Source organism: Vitis riparia, chromosome 10 (genome assembly GCF_004353265.1).
Source record: "Vitis riparia cultivar Riparia Gloire de Montpellier isolate 1030 chromosome 10, EGFV_Vit.rip_1.0, whole genome shotgun sequence".
Lineage (NCBI taxonomy): Eukaryota > Viridiplantae > Streptophyta > Magnoliopsida > Vitales > Vitaceae > Vitis > Vitis riparia.
Genome location: NC_048440.1, coordinates 19,612,923 through 19,624,606, shown reverse-complemented (window position 1 = coordinate 19,624,606; position 11,684 = coordinate 19,612,923).

Below are 11,684 nucleotides of genomic sequence, written 5' to 3'. Positions count from 1 at the left end.
TACATGCGGTGCTAGTTCATATGTTTTTTCTCCTGGGTCATGGCATAACCAAGAGAAATGTAGACATTGTGGATGATTTTCCTGAGAATATATCTTCGGTTGTAAAAATTCTTCACCTCTGGGATGACTTGGGAAGCGCCAAGGTAATTCTCAAGACCAGTCGTCCATTTGAATCCCATGATCTTTTCTGGACAAGAACATCTTTTTAGAAAGATAAATGACCTCTAGCCTCCAGTTTTAGTCTGTTTTATATTCCTACCCCTGATAGAGATCTCACTGAAAATTCCTCAACATATAAACTACACCCGCGGCGGCTCATTAATGGTTGTGGTCACTTCTGGTGGGAACCACATCATGTGGTAGGGGTCTGGTTTCTCACTATACATTCATGAACTGCTTCCGAGAATGGGAATGGTATGTTGTATTCATAGTTGGCCACTAACGTATATAAGCTTTTACACTTTTACAGGACGAGAATCAGGACGGGCACGATGGATCATACCTGGAGTGCTACATGAAAGAAAAACTTGGGACTTCCATAGAAAATGCTCGATGCCATGTTATGCATACTATTTTAGAGACATGGAAGCGCCTCAACAAGGAATGCCTTGCTCCAAATCCATTTTCAACGTGTTTTACCAAGGCTTGTCTCAATGTTGCAAGGATGGTTCCTTTGATGTATAGTTATGATGATAACCAGTGCCTCCCAAGCCTTGAAGAGCACATGAAGTCGCTTGTCAATGAAAGTGTTTCCTCATAAAGTATTCTGTAGTCGATGACAATGTTAAATTTTCAAGACTTACAGTTGATAAACACCACATAAAAATAAACAAATAAATAAAGTAAATATATGGTATTGTTAACCTTCTGGGTATTGAGACAAGATATGGGAGAATTGTATTTTTCTTGAAAATCAGTCTTAAAATGGCAAAGATTGTGGTGGAGTTTGAATAGTGGAAAATGTGATGGTTAGATGTAAAATACAATGGACAAATATTGGTTGCAACATTGGTGGTCGATCTCCTAAGAAAAAACTAAAAGTAAAAGATGACTAGAGAGAAGTGCACCAGTAGTTTTTAAATTCATGGGCAAGTGAAGGAATATGAAGACAATATCAAGAGGAAATTGAAGATTTTTATCTGATTGGTATGTCTAATCTTAATGAACTGATTGGTTTAAAATTATTAGAGATCGATTATCTCAGTTTCATATTTGATTGGTATGTCTTTTCTTTGAAGATTTTTGTCTGAGAAAACTTCCTTTTATGCTATTTATTTTTCTTTTTGAGATGGGACAGATTTAAACCAAGCTTCTTTTCTAAAAAAAGGCAGATCTAGATTCAGTTTGTGATAAAAAAATCATGTCCTTGTAATTCCCAGCTTCATGAAAATTTATTGGTTTTCCTTAGATGTCCTGTTCTTGGTATATGAACCATGTTGAATCTCAATATTCTTGTTTTCTTTTGGATTGCTTAATTTCTATTGCAGACTGTTGCTTTGGCAACAATAATAAATATGGTTTTCAATGGAACTTTTCAAATCTACTCATAAAAAAATTTGGTTTTGGTTATGCCTTCACTTGCCCTTGCTCTCTCTTATATCCCACTTGATCTCCAACAACCCTTGCTCTCTCTTGCCCTCACTTTTCATGGCCTTGTTAAGAGACCCACATGATCAACTGAATGGTGTGTGGTTGAATACTGGGAGGATATTGCGTAGAAGAAAAATCCAGTATTCACATTTAAATTGTGCTACTTTTTGGTTATTGGTTGCATTACGAGACATGAGTGGCATGTTGTGTTAGAATAACTATGGACTCACATATATTAATAATTGTTTATGATTAAACTATCTATACATATTCAATTTATATTTATTAAGTATGGGTCACTTTGTGTGTAGAGCCCAAGTCACATGTGTCTTACATGATGGGCCTAAGACACATGTGGCCCAACAGCCCAATGGGTATGGTCCCTAAGGCTTAGAGGAAATTAATAAAAGGGAAAAGGAAATTGATTTTTGGTGTCATTTTAAGTTTTCTTTTTTGAAAATACAAAACGTTCCCTCTCCTACCTCCCATCACAAGAGAGAAAACAGAAAGGTGGTTTCCTCTTCTATTGCCTTAGAAGCACCATATTTCCCAAGATCAACAATGGATTCAGGTTTGTCTATGTTCTCTAATCTAATCGACACGTTTTCTCTTGATTTAACATGAGATTTTTGGTTTTTGGGTTGATAATGAAGTTTACAACAAGTGGCATCAGAGCCACACATGTTGAATCATTAAGAAATGCATGTTGATTCAAAGTTACATGATTTTTCTCCCATATGACATATTAAGGCAAGAAATTTCTTAATAGAATTTGGGAATTTTTTCTGGGTTGGATTTTTTTTTGAATAAAAAAATAGTAATAATAATAATAATAATAAACTTAAAGTAACGACAAGTGAACCAGATGCGAGAAATGTAAGCTTCTCTTTCTGGAAACGTCATTTTTGTCGTAGGACGTCCAAAGGATCCACTTGGTAGAAAACGAGAAGGATGAGTCGGTGACATTCGCAGACCTTGCCTTTTCTTGCTACATTTATGTTTAATATTTTAAAATAAATGAGTTATGTATATTTGTTGCCAAAGTAACTTATATTAAGTAATTTTATTTATTTTTGAAATATGTAAACATGTTATTATTGTGTAAAATAATTGGCCCAAAGGAATATTATTTTAATATAATAATAAATAAAGTAGTCATAAATATGTGACATATAAAGTTTACTTTGCATGTTATATGTCATCCAAAGAAAGGCATATTGCTTTGGTTTTATTGTCAATATTTATGAACTAATTTTGTAAAAGAGTACCAATTACAAGTTGATATTTTGTACAAAGACTAAATATTAATGTTTGTTCTAGGTATCTTGTTATGGGCCCACATGCATATATATATATATATATATATATATATATATATGTTAAATTTTTATTTATTCATATATGTATGATATTTTTTGTGACTAATTATGAGTTTTATTGTTATTGTTTAGCATCTTCTATATTTGCTAATGTTAATAACATTTTTGTGTTGGATGGCACAAACTTTAAGACATGGAAGGAGCACGTTATGATTGTGCTCAGGTGCATGGATTTGGACTATGCATTAAGGGAGGATTGCCCTGCAGACCTTATTGATGCCAACATTGCTAAGCAAATGGCTGCTATGGAAAAATGGGAGTGATCCAATCGCATGAGTCTAATGATAATGAAGCACTCAATTCCAGAAGCTATAAGGGGTGCAATACCTAAGGAGTCCTGAGCCAAGACATTCTTGGACTAGATAGCAAACTGATTCGCTGCAAACAAAAAGGTTGAGACAAACACCATTCTTAGTAAGCTTGTCTTCATGCGGTACAAAGGGAAAGAGAATATAAGAGAGTACATTATGGAAATGTCTAATCTTGTGAGTAGACTCAAGACACTAAAGTTAGAGTTGTCAGAAGGCATACTCGTGCACTTGGTCTTGATCTCTTTACCTACACAATTTAGTCCATTCAAGATTAGTTACAACACACAAAATGAAAAATGGACTCTGAATGAGCTTATTGCTTAGTGTGTGCAAGAGGAGGAAAGACTGAAATAAGAGAAGATAGAAAGTGCTCACTTGGCTTCCACATCTCAGGGACATGGTACCAACAAGAAAAGAAAGTAGGACAATAAGGGAAAACAAATTGCATTTTCTGGGGCATCTGAGCAAAAGGTGTCGAAGAAACAAGATAAGGAGATCACTTGTTTCTTTTGCAAGAAGGTTTAGTCATATGAAGAAGGCTTGTACCAAATACGTTGTTTGGCGTGAAAAGAAATGTGCACTTCTCAATTTTGTTTCTTCAGAAATTAATTTAGCTATAGTGCCTTTTGACACTTGGTGGATAGATACAGGTGCAACTACTCACATAATTGTCACGATGCAAGGTTGCCTAAGGAGCCGAATGCCAACTGATGGTGAAAGATACATCTATGTGGGAAATGGCAACAAGGTTGTAGTGAAGGCTATCTTTTTAGATTACAATTAGATTCTAGTTGTACTTTGGATTTAGAGGAGACTTTTGTGGTATCGTCGTTTAGACGAAATTTAATTTCTATTTCATGTTTGGACAAATATGGATATTTTTGTTCATTTGGAAATGGAATGGTTAGTCTTTATCTGAATTCAAGTGTTATTGGTACTGGTAGTCTAATACATAAGTTATACAAATTGAACATAAAGGCCTCTAATGGTAATGAAACCATGCATTCAAGTAACTATGGCATTAAGCGAAAGTTAACAAATAAGAATTCATCAATGTTATGGCATAGGCGTTTAGGTCATATTTCAAATCAACGTATTTAAAGGCTTGTGTTAGAAGGAATTCTTGATCCACCTGATTTGTCAGACTTTTAAGTTTGTATAGAGTGTATTAAGGGTAAAGAAACAAATGTGAGGAAAAAAGATGCTAATAGGTGTGGTGACATCTTGGAATTGATACATACGGACATTTGTGGTCCATTTCCTACCCCTTCTTGGAATGGACAACAATATTTTATCACTTTCATTGACGATTAGTCACGTTATGGCTATCTTTATTTGATTCATGAGAAGTCTCAGTCATTGGATGTTTCCAAGAATTTTAAAGCCGAAGTTAAGAGCTAACTAAGCAAGAAAATAAAGGTCGTTAAATATGACCGTGTCGATGAATATTATGGTAGATATGACGGATCCGATGAACAACGTCCAGGGCCATTCGCAAAATATTTGATGGAGTGTGATATCGTTCCTCAGTACACCATGTCAGGGGCTCCAAGCCAAAATGGTGTAGTAGAGAGATGAAACCATACTCTTAAGGATATGGTAAGGAGTATGATAAGTCATTTTACCTTGCCAGAATCACTTTGGGGCGAAGCTGTCAAAACTGTAGTTTACATTTTGAACAGAGTCCCAAGCAAAGTAGTAACCAAAACCCCATATGAGCTATAGACTAGCAAGAAACCTAGTATAAGGCATTTGCATGTCTGGGGTTGTCCAACTGAGTTTAGGCCTTACAAGCCAAATGAAAAAAAATGGACTCCAGAACTGTGAGCTGCTACTTTGTAGGGTATTCTGAAAGGTCAAGAGGTTTCAATTTTTATGATCTCTCAACTAGGTCTTTCTTTGAAACGGGCAATGCTAAGTTCATTGAGGATGTTGAGTTAAGTGGGAGAGAGCCATTAAGAAAGGTGGTCTTTGAAGAGAAGTCTATTAGTATTCCTATTATTGCAATTTGACATGGTCATATTATGTTTGATGACACTATCCAGAATGTACAACCAATAACAAAGATTGTAGATACACCTGAAATTCCTCCTACTCAAGTTGTGAAACCAGTTCAAGTTCATAAAGAGGTAACTCAACAACCTTAAGAACCTCAAGCATAAGTGCCATTGAAGAGATCCAATAGAAAAATGAGAAGTACAATTTCAGATGATTATGTTGTATATCTCCAAGAACATGAGTTTGACATGGGTTTGGAAGATGATCTAATTTCAGTTAGTCAAGTTAAACAAAGTTCTAATTCTAAAAAGTGGATAGAAGCCATGAAGGATGAGATGAAATCAATGAAAGACAATGGTGTTTGGGACCTAGTAGAGTTGTCTGAAGGTGTAAAATCGATTGGTTGCAAATAGATTTTTAAGACCACGCGGGATTCAAAAGGCAACATTGTAAGGTATAAGGCATGCCTAGTCGCTAAAGGTTTTACTCAAAAGGAAGACATTGATTATTATAAGGAAACCTTTTCACAAGTTTCATCAAAGGACTCCTTTAGAATCATCATGACACTTGTGGCTCATTATGATTTAGAGTTACATCAAATGGACGTTAAAACTGCGTTTCTTAATGGAAACATTGATGAGACAATATACATGGTGCAACCGGAGAACTTTGAGTCTAATGATTCAAAGCAACTTGTATGCAAATTAAAAAGGTCCATCTATGGTTTAAAGCAAGCATCCTGACAATGGTACCAAAAGTTTGACCAGGTGATTACTTCATTTGGTTTTAAGGAGACCACCGTTGATCAATGCATATATCTCAAGTTCAGTGGGAGCAAATTCATTATCTTGGTGCTATATGTAGATGATATTCTACTTGCAAGTAGTGATGTGGAACTTTTGCATGAAACTAAGCGATTTCTATCTAGTAAATTTGACATGAAGGATCTTGGTAATGCATATTTTGTGTTGGGTATACAAATCTATAGGGATCGTTCAAAAGGTATATTTGGGCTATCACAAAAGTCCTACATCGATAAGTTGCTAAGTGGGTTTGGCATGAGCAATTGTGCACCAGGAGACACACCTGTGGCAAAAGGAGATAAATTTAGTTTGGACCAATGTCTAAGAAATAAACTTGAGATGAAGGATATGGAGAGGTTTCCCTATGCCTCGACAGTAGGAAGTCTAATGTATGCACAAATTTGTATGGGTCCAGATATTGCATACATTCACTACAAGATATATGATTATTAGCGACATAATTATTTTATCGCAAAAAAGTTAATATTGTCGCAAAAACATTTTTGCGACAAATTTTTTTTTGTTTCATGAACGTCGCCTTATCCTCGTCGCGAAAAGTTTTTGCAACAAATTTAATGTTTCGCCTCTAATAGTTTATAGAGACATAATTTTTTTGTTGTCTCCAATAATATTTTTTGACGAAAAGATTTGTTGTTAAATGTTCAAAATTTTGTTGCTATAAATTCTCGATAATCAATTAAATTGTCGCCAAATTAGACACATACAATGACCAAAATTATAATTTTGTTGTCAAATGGATTTTGAAACAAAACTTTATTTCCCCGTTGGAAGTTCAGGTCATATTTTAACAAAAAAATAAATAAATGGCTCTAAACATATGAACTTTTGTCTATATGTATATAATAATTTTGTCATCATATTTTAATATATTCAATTGATATATTCCAATATTTAAATTTAAATTTAAATTATAAACTTAATTAAACAATTAAATTTTGTTATAACTTAATTTATTACATAATTGATAATTAAAAACTCCAAATGAATAAATAAATTATGTGACAACAAAGCTTTAATAAATAATTGATAATATTCCATTGAATGCAAAAGAGTTTTGGTATATTCACATATACAAAATAAATAAATAGTAAGCACTGACATCCACATTTGTAAAATGTCATAAGTTCTAAAAGTAAAAGAAAAGTAGCAAACAAACACATGTACAAAATGTGATAACATAAAATAAAATAAAAAAAAATAGTAAAGATTGATATGTAGCAAGCAAACTAACACATGTGCAAAATGTGATAACAAAACTAACACATGTGCAAAATGTGGCCACAAAAATAACACATTTGCAAAATGTGATAACATCCAAAAAAAATAATGTAGTAAACAAAAGTACCATATATACATGTCAAGGAAAGATAATGTCCAAAAAAACTCCAAACCAAGTGTTAATGGAGAAAATGTCAATCATCATCCATGAAGTGTGACTAAGAATCCATAAGCGGTGTATCATCTGAAGGAGATGAACTTCTTGAGCTTGATCCTGGAATATGCATGTGTTGGCGCATTTCACTAACAAAACTAGCTAATTGAGCTATTTGGGACTGCTGGTGCTGGATTCGAGTCTCTTGACTTTGTAAAAGCTCTCGTGTTGCTTTAAGCTCATTCTCCAATTCTATCTCTCGATGTGACTTATGTGTAGATTTCGATGAGGATGAGGATGGTCGAGGGCCATGACCTAAGCCCTTGATATATCCAGATCTTGACCCTAACACTTGAACACATATTTCAGCCTCTTTCAAGGCTTGACCACCTTCTGGCACTGGTTGCTTTTGCAATTCTAACATTTTTTCCTACAAATACAAAAAAAAAAAAAAATGTAAAATAATGTAAAACACAAACTAATTAAATAAAATCTTTTCAATAGGCAACTTGGTTAATTCAACTATAATTTATTGCAAAAAGAGAATATATATATAACAATTTTCTTAAGTTTCATAGCATGTTCTTTATGATTATGGCAAATTTTTGGAAGGTTCATATAAATTTCTATAGAATTTCATGAAAAAAAAAATTGAAACTTTTTCATAGCATGTTCTTTATGACTATGGCAAATTTTTGGAAGGTTCATATAAATTTCTATAGAATTTCATGAAAAAAACAATTTGCTTAAGTTTCATAGCATGTTCTTTATGACTATAACAAATTTTTGGAAGGTTCATATGAATTTCTGTAGAATTTCATAAAATTTCTGTAGAATTTCATAAAATTTCTGTAGAATTTCATAAAATTTTCCTACTATATATATAATCACAAAATTTAATAAGACCAATTTAATTCATTTTTATCTATCATTTTTAAACTTAGTCAAATGAAAATAAAAAAATTACATAATGTGAAAAACCAATTTTGTATAGTGACCTACTTAAGCTACAAGTTAGAAACAAATTGAAAATCATATTTAAATAAAAAAATAAGCAAGCTGAAGATTCTATAAGGAAAACTTACATAAGAAGCCTCTGCTTCTTGGTTTATCCAACCATTTTGAGAAGTCCAATGCATTAACTTGAAAAGTTCTATTTGTCCTAGCGCTTGTCCGGTGTGTCGTGCCTAGATAACAACATGAAGAATGAGTAAAAAAAAATATAAATATAATTTTAAGAAACAATAAACTATATAGAACCTCTCAATAAATTTGCATCCATGGTGATCAAAATTCATGAGTCACACAAGAAAGATCTCTTATGCAAGTTAAACAACCAGATTTTTATTTATGTTTATTGTAATATAAAGTAAGTCATTTTTGAATGTTGTATTATAATCTAATTTTTGTTATATTATTATTTTTCTAGCCAAAATTATGATATTTATAATAAATTGACTCACTTAAAAAGAAAGAAACAAATATATATGCTTTGTATAAAGAAAAAAATGCATATTATAAAATTTACAAGTCAAACTCCCTATTCTAAAAGGAAAACAAATCAAGAAACATATCTAGAATATTAGACAGAACATAAAATATACAATTTGGTTGCATGACATGAAAGGTATGTGCAAATAAGTATAAAAATTGATCAAAGTAATCAACAAAGGCCAAATAAGTTCATTGTGAAATGCTAAACGTAGAAAAACTCTAAACCTTATATCTAACACTACAAATACCAACTATCTGCAAAATTAAAAATCAGAATGATGGAAAGATCAAAATTCAATTAAAAGCATGGTATAATACACAATCTAATTCAAACCCTTAGCTGCAAGCGGTCAAGGTTTCATCATTCACCAAAATCATAAATTAACCAATAATTTAAAATCTTTAATTCAAACAATAGTTATGAATATATACATATAGAGATATAGAAAAAGTGAAACATAGTTGAAAGGTTTTTGAAAGGAGCCGGATGAAAGTAGTGATGGAAAGAAAAACCCAAAGAAACCTCTATCAGAAAAGGGTTAGATGGACTTGGTTTCACCAAAGTCCATATTTTTTGTTTAATTTTGTTAATTTAAAAGATTTATTAATTCTTTTGATTTTAATTTTGGTCTTAAGTTGTGTTATTTATATGTAACTTAATCTTTTTGAATGATCTATATGTATAATACAAATCCACAATATTGAAGGGATAAATCATCTCTACAAATGTGTACACCTACTGAAAAAAGAAGGCTGCAAAAATTGGTTTTATAAAGGAACCCTATGGTCAAGGCTTAACATGCCTTGACCATACTAGGCCTATTTTCATAGCCCATGACATGTCATCTCTAGAACCCTTCTATGTTATGAATATAATAGTACCTTGGCTATATGCCTTTCTTTATTTTTGAAAAATCACAAATGGTCCATATTTTTTTCCCAAGCAATCACTACCACAACTAGTAAAAGCTGAAATCTTCTTGCTACAAGTATACATGCCTTCTAGTCATGGTTTTTATTGACACCTACTTAAGTTGTTGACTATTCCTTTATTTTCTTAATAACATACATATACAAGCAACAAAAATATAAATTTAACAATTCAATTTCATTGCCTTAAATTCATCCTAAAAATATATTAAAAAAATACATCCTTATTATAGCTACTATGGACTTATTCTAATGTATAAACTAATGTTAACATCATAAAAAAAGACTATCCTACTTCATGTTTAACATAGTGATCATTGTATAGACATACATTTGTTTTACAAATGAACATTAAACTCAAGGCTAATGAAAACATGCAAGTAGAAGAATATTCAATATTGTCATTCATACCAAGTCTTAAGAGTATGGAATTCGATATTTATGTATAAAAAAAGACTATCCTACTTCAGTTTAACATAGTGATCATTGTATAGACATACATTTGTTTTACAAATGAACATTAAACTCAGGCTAACGAAAACATGCAAGTAGAAGAATATTTAATATTGCCATTCATACCAAGTCTTAAGAGTATGGAATTGTAATGAAATGCACCATAGCTTTTAATGACCAAATCTATACATAATAACAATAGTTTAGTTAAAGGGATGGAATCAAAATAATAGATCAACACATGATTCAATACAATAAAGACAATATTAAGCATTTAATGAGCTAATTATTTCCAAAGATAAAAGTTGATATATCTCATTAAACTAAAGAATAAAGTTAAATCATTTGTGAAGTACAGTAATCAACATTTAAAAGCATTAATAAAAATAACATAATTTCTCTTAATTTTACCAATTCTTCCACATGTTGTACAAAGGACCTTGATCCAGCTAGATGAGTAAAAGGTAACTTCATTCTGTTTTCAGTGTTCAATGTTGAGCGTCGCTTTATGATTAAAAGTTAAGATCAAAGTATCAATATTAAAATATAATATCATGTTAAACATGATAAAGCAAACCAAACAAGATTTTGATGAAATCTTTACCTGGAATTTTTCTGAGGCAAATCTATCACATAACCAATCCCACTGCTTTTGATCATTAACATGCTTATATGGATTCTGTTTTGCCAAAGCTATTGTTGGGTACTTCTTGAAATGCTTGTGGCACTTGTTTCTATGATCTCTGTATCTTGCAGCCATTTTGCCTTCTATAGCTTTTTCACATGATCTTGAGTAAAATCAATTATAAACTTTTCCTAGAACACAAATAGTGAAGTAAGAAATATTTAAGCTTCTAAGCAAATAAGATGACCAATTGAAATTTATAAATAAAACTTTTAGTACAATAGTTAGATATTTTCTTATTCTTTGTCACAATTAGCTAGCCAATAAGATTATTAACCAAAGAAAGGTTAGTCAATAAACTAAAGTTGATTTATTATTTATTCATAGGTGGACTAATACTTAGATATTTAGAGAGAATGAAAAAAATATAAGAAAAAATAGGACAAGTTAACTCTATATGGGATTTTAGTTGGAGATGATTACAAAACTTTATAATTAGAATAAATCATGATAGTGTAAGGATAGTAATGGATAAAATAGAAGGTAATAAAATTATAAAGATCACATGCTTACAAAATTTAAAGTTAGAATGCATTAATATGGTAAAACAAGGACTAGAAATTAACTACTTTTAGTTGGTTATTTAATCTACATGGAATAGTTAATTAATGTTTCCTGGTAATTTTAAAACTTAAATTTTATTTGCCT